Genomic DNA, 13,111 nt, shown 5'->3' with positions numbered 1-13,111 from the left:
TAATCTGCAGAAGTGGGCTGTGGAGAGAGAGAGAGGGAATGCATGTGACCACATCCATCGCTTGTATGGACAAGGATGAAGCCAAAACCAATCATAATCACAATCATAATCATAATCATAATTTATACACCGCCCGTCTGGCTGGGTTTCCCCAGCCACTCTGGGAGGCTCCCAACAGAACATTAAAAACATGGTAAAACATCAAACATTAAAAACTTCCCTAAACAGGGCTGCCTTCAGATGTCTTCTAAAAGTCTGGTAGTTGTTTTTCTCTTTGACATCTGGTGGGAGGGCGTTCCACAGGGAGGACGCCACTACTGAGAAGGTCCTCCGCCTGGATCCTTGTAACCTCACTTCTTGCAGTGAGGAAACCGCCAGAAGACCCTCAGAGCTAGACCTCAGTGTCCGGGCTGAACGATGTGGGGTGGAGGCGCTCCTTCAGGTATACTGGGTGTACTTAACCTGCCCCACAACTGAACTCATACGTGACAGGTGTGATTTGGTCAAATTGGTCTTGTGGGTCAAATGAGGAGGCTAGGTAGGCCTAATTACACCCGTAGGCCTGAGGTTTTCCAGGCCAGATAAATATGATTGCAAAGTATTTCATGGTTACAATTCTGATAAATTTCTTATATATATTTTGGCTCTTGGATCCTTCGATCCTTTGCGTGAAGAGTAGGCATTGACTCCCATGTACTGGGCAGGATGGCACTTTTCTCAATCTCTTCCTTCAGCCCCTTTTGTTACTTTCCAGACTGTTCTTAGCATTTGTGGAGAACTGTTAAATTGTGGGTGAACATATCAGATGACACAACAGCTCTTGTTTATTCACAGGCCAGAACAGAACTGAGGTGAAGGGTTCAGCCAACCTACTTATATAGAGCTCAACTACACGGCAACAGTAACAACTTTCTGTAACTATCCAATCACTGAACATCACTTTCAATTCCTTATTTGCATATGTGGACCTGAGTGAAAACGATCTACAGTATCCCCCTGCTGGCCCAGGGTGAGAACTTCAGTACATAACAAGAACGATGGTGCCTTGGAGATGAGAATAGGAACATGCTTTCCCAAGACTAGAAGTGTGCCTTTAGGCCTTTAGATCTCAGTTTTTCTCTACCCTTTCGAGCTCGGTAAAGGGGCAAGTGGTGGTGGGGAGAATATTCCCTCATAAAATATGGGATACCAGGGACACATCTACATTCATGGTTTTTAAGGCTAAAAATGAGTTTTAAAAGGGTTATGATAATCATATAGCCATATGATGAACTTTTAAAAAGTCAACAATGCGTTATTAAAACGTGATGCCAGAGTACGCGGCAGAATTCTCCCCATCAAATAAGTGGGTAGACATTGTAGAAAAGGAACTGAAAGAGAAACCAAATGCCTTGGTCCCAACCAAAGAAGAATGGCAACTTAAGTTCATAGAATCATAGAATCATAGAGTTGGAAGAGACCACAAGGGCCATCGAGTCCAACCCCCTGCCAAGCAGGAAACACCACCAGAGCACTCCTGACATATGGTTGTCAAGCCTCTGCTTAAAGACCTCCAAAGTAGGAGACTCCACCACACTCCTTGGCAGCAAATTCCACTGTCGAACAGCTCTTACTGTCAGGAAGGTCTTCCTAATGTTTAGGTGGAATCTTCTTTCTTGTAGTTTGGATCCATTGCTCCGTGTCCGCTTCTCTGGAGCAGCAGAAAACAACCTTTCTCCCTCCTCTATGTGACTTCCTTTTATATATTTGAACATGGCTATCATATCACCCCTTAACCTCCTCTTCTCCAGGCTAAATATGCCCAGCTCCCTTAGCCGTTTCTCATAAGGCATCGTTTCCAGGCCTTTGACCATTTTGGTTGGCCTCCTCTGGACACGTTCCAGTTTGTCAGTGTCCTTCTTGAACTGTGGTGCCCAGAACTGGACACAGTACTCCAAGTGAGGTCGGACCAGAGCAGAATACAGTGGCACTATTACTTCCCTTGATCTAGATGCTATACTCCTATTGATGAGGCCCAGAATTGCATTGGCTTTTTTAGCTGCCGCGTCACACTGTTGGCTCATGTCAAGTTTGTGGTCAACCAAGACTCCTAGATCCTTTTCACATGTACTGCTCTCAAGCCAGGTGTCCCCCATCTTGTATTTGTGCCTCTCATTTTTTTTGCCCAAGTGCAATACTTTACATTTCTCCCTGTTAAAAGTTGACAGACTATGCACAACTTGCAGACTTAAGAGAACAAGAAGAGCATACGTTTAAAGAAGATTGGAAAATGTTTATTGAGTATATGGTAAATAACTGTGTACAGCTGAAATCACTGGCAGCATTAAGATAAATTCAACAGTGTAAACAATCTTTGACAGATGTAATAATGGAAAACCGATTGGTATAGTTTTTGTAAAATATGCAGGGATGTAAGATATGCAAAATGAACCATGGAAAGAGAAGAAGGGAAATCATTGATATTTTAAGTATGTGGAATGTTTATCTGAAATTGTAATACAGAAAATTTAATAAAAATTATATTAAAAAATAAACACATTTGCATCTGCCATGAACCACAATACCGAAAGCTGCAAATTTTATATTGACTGCAACGATTAAAGTAATCCATGCCACTAAAACCTTGAACTCTGAATAAATTTCATGGTTGATATCAAGAACTTAACTTTATTTTCCTCTTTTCTTTCCTTGGTGAATAGTTCCTGTCATCACGTGCATCGCAACCAGATCACTCACGCACAGAGCTTACCTGTCAGTATATCACAAAAACCTACAAATAGGTGGACATTCAACCTTCCAGGAGGCACAGAACTATCATCAGAGTATTCTGCCTCAGTAGTCTGCTCTTGCTGCTCAACTGCTCAACTTGAGATCCAAGTCAAGTTTCAACAATGAGTTTGCGCTGGCTGTTGTATGGTTCAAGAAGAAGAAGAAGAGTTTGGATTTGATATCCCACTTTATCACTACCCAAAGGAGTCTGAAAGTGGCTAACATTCTCCTTTCTCTTCCTCCCCCACAACAAACACTCTGTGAGGTGAGTGAGGCTGAGAGACTTCAGAGAAGTGTGACTAGCCCAAGGTCACCCAGCAGCTGCACGTGGAGGAGCAGGGAAGCGAACCCAGTTCTCCAGATTATGGGGCTACCGCTCTTAACCACTACACCACACTGGCTACATCATTCTGAGCCATGATCTTGTGGGGTCACATGACTCAATGTGGGAGCACAGCCTTAGAAGATGGCATCCCGATTTTTGGACTCAACACCTTGGGGGGTACGGGATACAGCCTATGTCTTAAAAACCAGACACCAAGGAGTAATGTTTAGATTTCTGCATTGCTCCAATAGACCTTCACTCACTGTTTCATTACAGTCAGGATATTCTAGTCATTCCCAGGGTTGATTCACACTTACCTTTCTCTTGTGCTTCCCAGGCATGGTCTGCACTTTAAAGCTCTGTTTCTGAGCTCTTTCTTTCTTTCTTTCTTTCTTTCTTTCTTTCTTTCTTTCTTTCGTTCTTTCGTTCTTTCATTCTTTCATTCTTTCGTTCTTTCTTTGCTCCGGAGCTTTCCCAGTGAAAACCTACTCTGTAAAGCTGAATCAGAGCAAATGTTAATCCACGGAAAACCCAAATTGTAGTTGGTTGCACTTCAGCTATAAAGAGCGGGTTTTTGCAGGGAAAACACTGGAGCAAAAAGTGGACTGCATGGACATGGACCTGTGTCAAGAAAGAGTGGAGCCAATGGTCAGTGTGGATAAGCACCCAAAGTCTGCTCTGCAACAATGGCTGCTGTGCCAGAACAGCTTAGTTAATCAAAGCATTAAACATTCCCATGAGCTCAAAATAACCATCTAAGGTATCCCTTCAGGGTTCGCTGCTGCACCCACGCCAGTTTCCAATCAGCCTCCAATGAAGTGACATAATTCTCTCCCAGGTTTGCAACCGGAGGCACAGTCTATGCTTGGCTCTACAAAAGGCTGCCTCTTTTGTAGTCACCAGTCCCATTGCCCGTGTCTATTACAGCACATGTACCATATTTTTTGCTCTATAGGACGCACCAGACGATAGGACGCACCTAGTTTGGGGGGGAGGAAACAAGAAAAAAAAATCTGAATCCCAGAAGCCAGAACAGCAAGAGGGATCTGGCTTCTGGGATAGCCTCTTGCTGTTCCGGCTTCTGGGATAGCCGCTGGGATAGCTGGTCTAGCTTTGTGTGAATCCTCCACAGTGAACAGGGAGCCTTCATCCCCGTGCCCTGCGGAGGCTTCTGGGACAGCCCACGTAGCCTCCGGAGGGCAGTGGAACGAAGGCTGCGCAGCACTCCGTCTCGCTGTTCTGGCTTCGGGGACAGCCTTTTGAAGGCACCCCACTGCCCTGTAGAGGCTTTGCACAGCTAACCCCGAAGCCTTTGGAGTGCAGCGCGAGTTCCCACTCCTCTCCAAAGGCTTCAGGGATAACCACCCGAAGCCTTTGGAGCACAGCGGCAGGTCCTGCTGTGCTCTAAAGGCTTCAGGCGGCTATCCCTGTAGCCTGGAGAGCGAGAGGGGTCGGTGCGCACCGACCCCTCTCGCTCTCCAGGCTTCAGCGAAAGCAACACATAGCCTCCGGAGCACAGAGGGAGCTCTCCCTCTGCGCTTTGGAGGCTTCACGTTGCTATCACTGAAGCCAAGGAGCCTGCATTTGCTCCATAGGACGCACACACATTTCCCCTTAATTTTTGGAGGGGGAGAAGTGCATCCTATAAAGCGAAAAATGCGGTAATTTATTGCAATTCTCTGGTGACCATTTTCCTACCTGTTTTTGCGCTTCCTAGCCTGCATCCCTCGAGTCCTTTGTGCAAAAAGAGAATGCATTCCCCACTAATGGTGTGGGAGGTCTGCTGCTTTTCCCAATCTGCTCCTTCAGTTGCTTCTATTGCCTTGCAGACTGTTTAGCATTTATTGAGAGTGATACTGCATTGGAAATGGCAATGGGAAGGCGCTATTTCAAGACTAGAACTGGGCTGTTAGGGCTTTAGTTCAAAGTTCTTATCTGTAGAAGCTGGGCTGCCTTCTTTACCCTCTGAGCTCTAAATTTAAGAGCAACACCCTCACTGTGTAGAACACATGGTTTAGAGTGGGTGTTAGTAGCAGTTAGCGTTTGTACTGGTGAAAGTGGAGCAGTCACTCTTTCCATTGCCAACAGGTCCCCTTGCAGAGACCTACCGTATTTTTCGCTCTATAGGACACACTTTTCCCCCTCCAAAAATTAAGGGGAAATGTGTGTGCGTCCTATGGAGAAAATGCAGACTCCTTGGCTTCAGTGATAGCAACGTGAAGCCTCCATAGTGCAGAGGGAGCGCTCCCTCCGTGCTCCGGAGGCTTCGCGTTGCTTTCACTGAAGCCTGGAGAGTGAGAGGGGTCAGTGCTGAAGCCAGGAGAGTCTTGCTCTCCCGGCTTCAGCAAAAGGAACCCGAAGCCTCCAGAGTGCAGCGGGAACTCGTGCTGCACTCTGAAGGCTTCAGGGATAGCCACCTGAAAGGGGAAGGGGCTCCATTTCTCCTGCAACTTCGCTGAAGGGGCGCTGAGCAGAGAGGGGGAGAACAAGGTGAGTCCTATGGTCAGGTGCGTCCTATAAAAATATGGTAATTTGTTCCTTGTCCACCTTCATTTCCTTATTAAGTATAAATAAAGGGTTATTTTTTGCTCTCTTTCTGCCAGGCAGCTGCCTCAGCGCCTGCAGCAGAAAAAGCCTGTGGCGCTCCGACGGGTTCTGCTCCTCTCGGCAGCGGCTGTCAGCTGGCCTGGCTCTTCAATCCCCGGACTCCAAATCTTGGCCCTGGGCTCTCGGCTTGGCACCCCTGAGAGCCTGGCGCCCGGGTGCCCCACACCCCTAGGGCCTATGGGTAAACCGGCCCTGGAGATGCTGGCCTGTTTGATAAGGTTACATTGATCTTGTTCTTCTCTGTTTACCAGGGCAAATAATATATTATCCAGTCTAAGCAAATCCTAAATGGCACCAGTTCCTTCCTAAAAGATGGACCTCTTCGACACTGTCAACTTGATGCACCTAATATGTTGGACTGGTGATCTGAAAGAACTTATTGACTTGCTGGAAAACCTTTGAGAAATCAAACTTCCCACGTAGTAACGGTCTCATCTCCAAAATAAAATCTCCCATTGTCTATAACAATGTTTTGACTTTCTGCTCCCAATAAAACAAAACCGATTCAGAGATAAACTGTCAGTGGCACCTCATTTGCTCTGTTGTTTTGTCCTGGAGAGAAACTATTTTGCCCTTTCCTAATGATTGCAAATGAAGAGAACCCAATCTGCAAAGAATGCAGACATGACTTGTTGCTCTTTCTGCTTCTACCATGCTTTTGATTCCACGAAGGTGGATTTGTTCTTTCCTGACAGTCAAGAGAAGAACACTTCATCTCTTTCCAAGAAAGGAGGAAGTCTAGTTGCTGTTCAGATCTCTGGCATCTGCAACCCACTGTACATTTTTGGCAGCATGCTTCCCTTTTAACCTGTGAGAAACATCCTTCATTTTTTAAAATAAACCTACACCAGAGTCTGGTCCATGGGGTCACAAAGAGTCGGACACGACTAAACAACAACGCCAGAGTCACATCTAATAGCTGAAAACTCATCAAAACGTAAGGAAAGTCCTGCTGTATCAAACCAGAGATGCCCGAAGGAAGCCTACGAGCATAATCTGAGTGCAACTGCACTCTTCCCATTTATCATCTGGGTAGGCAACCATTGGAGACTTATCTTTCATGTAACAAAAAAACGGCTCCAACCAGCACAATTTTGTTGAATTTGTGGGCATGAGACCGGCCCAGCACAGACTGATCTCCCAGTAGTTTGTTTCTTTACTGGAGTTTGTTTCACGTAGGTGGACTGTTAAGCCCTTTCATCTACACTGTGTTCCTTATCAAAATTGCATGCCCCAATGCTAGTTTGGGGAGTAGGCAGGGTGGAACAGGTGCCTAATGTTAATGACACACTGGGAAGTATTGAAGCTTTCAATGCTGAGCATTACCTGATTGTGCATGTCGGATTCGAGAGAATCCTGGGTCAAGAACTGATGTAGGCTATTACAGACAGATTTGGGGTTTTCTCCAAGATGAAACAAGATCTCTCCGAAGCAGTATCCTCCAAAGCAATTCAAACTCCAGAGACTGTGTCTGCAAAAACTGAAACATTTGCCCCCAAGCCTGCCCTGTTCTCTAGCCAAACGCCTCCTGCCACACCACCACCTCACCATTCCTACATCCAAACATACTCCTAAAAAACACTTATTCAACCCAAGTCCTCCCCCCAAATGCAAAATCCTCCTTGCACTTTGCTTGGAGATGTTCACTCTGACAGTCAGATTCCTCCTAAACTGTTTCTTACCAGCTTTGTGGTCAGCCTGTAATCTTGCGTAATGAAACTGGCCTCCCTGAAAAATGGTTTTGCAGAATTTCTACTTCAGTGTGCATGTTAATCAGCCTGTACCCTGCTGGAACATACCCTAAGGGACTCCTGGACGAAGGGAATTTCTCCAGCAACTTCCCATTGCTGACTGGATGATGGAGCTGCTTAGCACTCTGGTACTCTTAGGGTCTGGGCCCTGCATTCAGTGAGGGTGAGATGTGCAATTCAGGCTCTACACACCCAGTGCTCTCCAGTATGGCCGGTTAGCAATGATAGGCTTAATAGACTCACATCACTCGCTTTGATGGCGATGGAGCTGGTTCAAGGAGGCTTTGCCCAGGGTGGGAGACAGACAGTCTTTGTCTTTCAGGCTCCACATGTTCCATCTGCCCACACTGGAACAGCTTGTGTTTATGGTGATGGATCCTCAAGGTACCATGAATAAATCATGTATTTTTGCCACAGTATTGTCTCCCACGTCTTCATTCTGGGGTGTGTGGGCAATGGGCTTGAGACACATTCCAATGTACTATACAGAACACTGACAATCATGGACCACCCCCCTTATGTAGAGAAGTTCTCCATACACATGTAAATGCACAAGAAAATTCCTCATCTATCTATATCTATCATCTATCTCTATCTATCTATCTATCTATCTATCTATCTATCTATCTATCTATCTATCATCTATCTATCTATCTATCATCTATCTATCTATCTATCTATCATCTATCTATCTATCTATTATCTATCTATCTATCATCTATCTATCTATCTATCTATCTATCTATCTATCTATCTATCTATCATCATCTATCATCTATCTATCTATCTATCTATCTATCTATCTATCTATCATCTATCTATCTATCATCTATCTATCTATCTATCATCTATCTATCTATCTATCTATCTATCTATCTATCTATCTATCTATCATCTATCTATCATCTTTCTATCATCTATCATCTATCATCTATCATCTATCAATCTATCTATCTTCTATCTATCATCATCTATCATCTATCTATCTATATCTATCTATCTATCTATCTATCATCTATCTATCTATCTATCATCTATCTATCTATCTATCTATCTATCTATCTATCTATCTATCTATCATCTATCTATCTATCTATTATCTATCTATCATCTATCTATCTATCTATCTATCTATCTATCTATCTATCTATCTATCATCTATCTATCTATCTATCTATCTATCTATCATCTATCTATCTATCTATCTATCTATCATCTATCTATCATCTTTCTATCATCTATCATCTATCATCTATCAATCTATCTATCTTCTATCTATCATCATCTATCATCTATCTATCTATCTATCATCTATCTATCTATCTATCTATCTATCTATCTATCTATCATCTATCATCTATCTATCTATCATCTATCTATCTATCATCTATCTATCTATCTATCTATCTATCTATCTATCTATCTATCTATCTATCATCTATCTATCTATCTATCTATCTATCTATCATCTATCTATTATCTATCTATCTATCATCTATCTATCTATCATCTATCTATCTATCTATCTATCTATCTATCTATCTATCTATCATCTATCTATCTATCTATCATCATCATCTATCTCTATCATCTATCTATCTATCTATCTATCTATCATCTATCATCTATCATCTATCATCATTCTCTCTTTCTCTTTCTCAACTATCTATCATCTATCTATCTATCATCTATCTATCTATCTATCATCTATCTATCTATCTATCTATCTATCTATCTATCTATCTATCATCTATCTATCTATCTATCTATCTATCTATCTATCTATCATCTATCTATCTATCATCTATCTATCTATCTATCATCTATCTATCTATCATCTATCTATCTATCTATCTATCTATCTATCTATCATCTATCTATCTATCTATCTATCTATCTATCTATATCTATCTATCTATCTATCTATCTATCTATCTATCTATCTATCATCTATCTATCTATCTATCATCTATCATCATCATCTATCTATATCTATCATCTATTTATTTTTAATTCATTTAATTATTTGACAGTTATTAACTATAATCAACACGCATTGCAGGAAAAAAATCACTTCAGCTTAAAAAAATTAAGGAAAAACTATGAATTATAATGTTTCTTTAAAAAACACCTCTCAAAGCTAACTTGAACTTGCTTTCTCATGAGATATTTATTTTCTTGACAATATTGTATAAGGGGCAAGCAGTTTCCCCAGAAACGATTTCTATATTTGCCTGCAATTCTCACTTAGACATTATTTCTTCCATTATAGCCATTATCCCAAACTTTATTAAACCATTTTCTCCAAGAAGTGTATGTAACTTTCTAGTTTTGAGCCATTAACTGTTTCTTTATGTATTCTCTTTATGATAGGTGATGTATAGTTCAGCAATATCATTGCTGGATACATGGAAACTTCATATTTCAATATTTTTGCCATTAGTCTAAAAATCATTTCCCCAGCATAACTACGTGTCCACAACATATGGCAATATGTTCCATTCTGCTCTTTGTACCCCCAGCTGTTCTCAGAATGTTCTTAGCTGTTTTCAGAAGGCTTTTAATTGTTTTTAGATTATTTCAATTATTGATCTGTTTGCTGCCCTGGGCTCCTTTGGGAAGAAGGTGGGGATATAATTGGAACCATCAAAGAAACCTCTTCTAAAGCCATCCAAATGTAAAGAACACCTTGTATCAACATTCTGAGGGTGTGCTAACAGCTGCCCCTGTTAGTACCTGGTGGAACAAACAATCTTTCAATGGCCAATGAGGTTTCCTGTGTGGGCCTCTTGCTGCCTGTGCATCCTAATGGAGTATAAATTCTTCTGCTTCTTCCACATCCAAAGAGAATGCGCAGACCCAACGTTCAGCTATGAAGACCTTCCATCCTCTCCTTCTATGTCATTTTTTCACACTGCTGACTTTTTCAGGTGAGATGCACAGGGCACATTGGCAGTGATAAAACCAACCAGCCTGTTCAATGAGGCCACTTGTTTATTTGACCCAACATTGTCTCAAAATGATGGGAATATTACCTTGTTTTTTCCTACCGTGCTGTTCTAGAATTAGAATCCCATTTCTTTGGAAATATCAGAAATGGGGTGCCTTCATGGAAGGGGAAAGGCTCAGCAATATTGAGGATCCCTTTTTATTTGAGCACTCCCAACTTCAGGCAACAGTGCAGCTGAGTGATGTTGGGAAGGACGCAAACCAAGTTGTTTATATGTCAAATATGTTGCTATGGCAAAAACCTATTCTTTGCTATTAGAAAAACAACTATTGTAATAAATTGCCAGGTAGCATTTTTTAATTTTATGCTCAAAAATAGTCATGATTTACTGGGGGATTTCTGGGTAAGGTGCAGAAGGAGGAAGACATTTCTTGCAGAAAGACATTGCATCTTTCTTAAAGAAATAAATAAGAAAACCTTTGAAGTTGCCGGTAAGGTCACTCTCACAGATTTTCTTCATCAAAGAAATGGACAAACATCCTGCAACTGAGGGAAATTTGAGGGTGAGGTTCAAAGATCCTTCTCCTTTAGTTAGCCCAGCCTTTGGTCTGGACCTTCCAATTCCCCCTCTGTATTATGTGTCTCTGATCCTCACGCAAAAGAATGGAATGGGGTTCAGTTAGATTGTAGGTGATGTAACAGGGAGGCATAGAAACATAGAGGAGCAACGAACTCCTCTAAATGTCCAAGTCTCTGTCTTTCTTCCACGCTTCCATGAAGTGTGGCTATCCTTGAACCTGCTAGCAGAGTGCTGACTTGAGGATTTTGTTCTTTAGAAAAGCAGAGTAGCAGATGATTTTTTTCAATTTAAAAAGAAAGAAATAGATAAAAACTTCATTAATTTATTTAAATGAAAACCCTCCCTGTGTTCTGCTTAAAGTAAAAAAAAAATCCCCCAAAGTCCTTTAGCTCTCTGAAGGCAACCTGCAGGATAGCCACATTTCTTCTGATTTCCTATTGCTTCCTGACGTGTCCTCTATAAATAAACACACACTGGTAAGTTAAGAAGCTGGTGTGTGAGAAACTGGTGTGTGTGGGTGTACACACAAAGAAGGCTGCACACCACACAACCACATCTAAATCACTTTAAGACCAAAATATACTCCCTCGCTGCAGTGCTTTGAAGTTGTGACATCAGAATCTTATTGATTGATTGATTGATTCAATTTATCTAGTGACCTGTATCCAATGTTCCCATGGTGGTTTTTCTCAAGGGATTTATTCTTGTCCATCCCACAACTGGGGATGGGGGCATGGGATGGTTTGGGGCAGTGGACACAATTTGAAGTTATCGCCATAGCACTAAGTCCCATGCTTTTTATGCGCTACAAGAAGGATTAGTGTTATCATTTTTTTAAAAAAAATTATACCCTGCACTTTCCTCCAAAGGAGTGGAGGGTGGTAAATGTGGAGGTTTTCTTTGTATAGCGTATAGGGGGTCCTGTGAAGGAAAATGAGAAACTGAATGAGTGGCTCCTAAAAGCCCTTGAATATGACGAAGAATGCTCCCTGAGTTGCTGTTGGTTGTTTTTTTAAATGGCAGCTTAATGTGACTATCTGAAAGTGAATTCATAGAGATGCTGGCAAACTCTCTTCCTCTGTTTTGCTAAAGTTTCCGGAGGATTTGCAAATGCTGTCGCCAAGAAACGTTGGGCACCATGCAAGCCAGAATGTGATGAAGATGTTTCTGCAGCAAGAGCCTGTTCTATTCCTTGCTTTGTCTTCTGCTGTGAACGGCCAGGTAATATCACCTTGCTTTTAATGTGCCAGATCAAGAATGAGGCACTGGGGTATTTTTGGGCAAAGCACGCGGTAAATGGGTAGGTATGGTTTATAAATGTTGTCCTTGCCTGGTTCCTGAAGTTCCTTGCTTCCTAATGAATTGTGGGGTAGCCAGGAATTAAGGTGAAGCCCAATGAGTGACAGAATGACGGGCCTTTAACTGCCCTTGTACTTGTGGGATGGACAAATTCATAGATTTGATTCATAAAGCAACAGGCAAACAGAACTGTTGGTTTATAGATGGCAATCTTTTGTAAATTTTGTAGCTGAATTTAGGGTATAGAGATTGAATTGATAAAGATTAAACTCTTTTCAAAATAATAATAATAATAATAATAATAATAATAATAATAATAATAATAATAATAATTCCTGCATTCATAGGAAGTGCTTAGAGATGTTGATCTCTTCTCTGTTTTCATACAGCGCACCAACAATTTCTCTCCTTTGTAGCTGATAAATGTTTGGGTAGATGCAGGTCAAGGTGTTCCAATGGTGAAAATGTGCCTTTAAGAAGACCCTGCTCTACTCCTGAGAAGCCAGGTAATATTCAAATGCCTTTTGCCTGCTAGAACAACAATGATGTATTGGGGAATTTTGAGTCAGGTGTGCAGAGGCTGGGTACAGATAAGTTATTTACTATGTCTATGAGTGCATTTCAAAGTCCATTGTGAGGTAGACAGGAATTACTGTGAAGCCCAATGAGGAATTGAATGAGTAGCTTTTAGAAGCCCTTGCACTTCTATAGATGTGCAAACTTGTGGATCCTGGTTCATCATGACAAACAGCTTTATGGAGCTTTTCCCTGGAATGACCGCTCCCCGCATAAAACGGGGGGGGGGGGTACCATTGCATGGACGCACGCAG

At 41.9% G+C, this 13,111-nt stretch overlaps 2 long non-coding RNA genes across 2 annotated transcripts in view; both read left to right on the top strand.

Annotated features, from left to right (window-relative positions):
• LOC309529655 overlaps positions 1-13,111 on the top strand; it is a 127,439-nt gene that overhangs the window by 53,363 nt on the left and 60,965 nt on the right. The gene's annotated exons all lie outside the window — the stretch shown is intronic.
• On the top strand, positions 10,294-12,778 carry LOC309530028. The gene is made up of 3 exons (XR_014218592.1): positions 10,294-10,382; positions 12,075-12,203; positions 12,671-12,778. It is a non-coding gene; the product is annotated as an uncharacterized lncRNA (long non-coding RNA).

Source organism: Podarcis vaucheri (genome assembly GCF_965113315.1).
Source record: "Podarcis vaucheri genome assembly, chromosome: 3".
Lineage (NCBI taxonomy): Eukaryota > Metazoa > Chordata > Lepidosauria > Squamata > Lacertidae > Podarcis > Podarcis vaucheri.
Note: the sequence above shows the minus strand (reverse complement) of the source record. Positions and strands in the feature narration are given on the sequence as shown.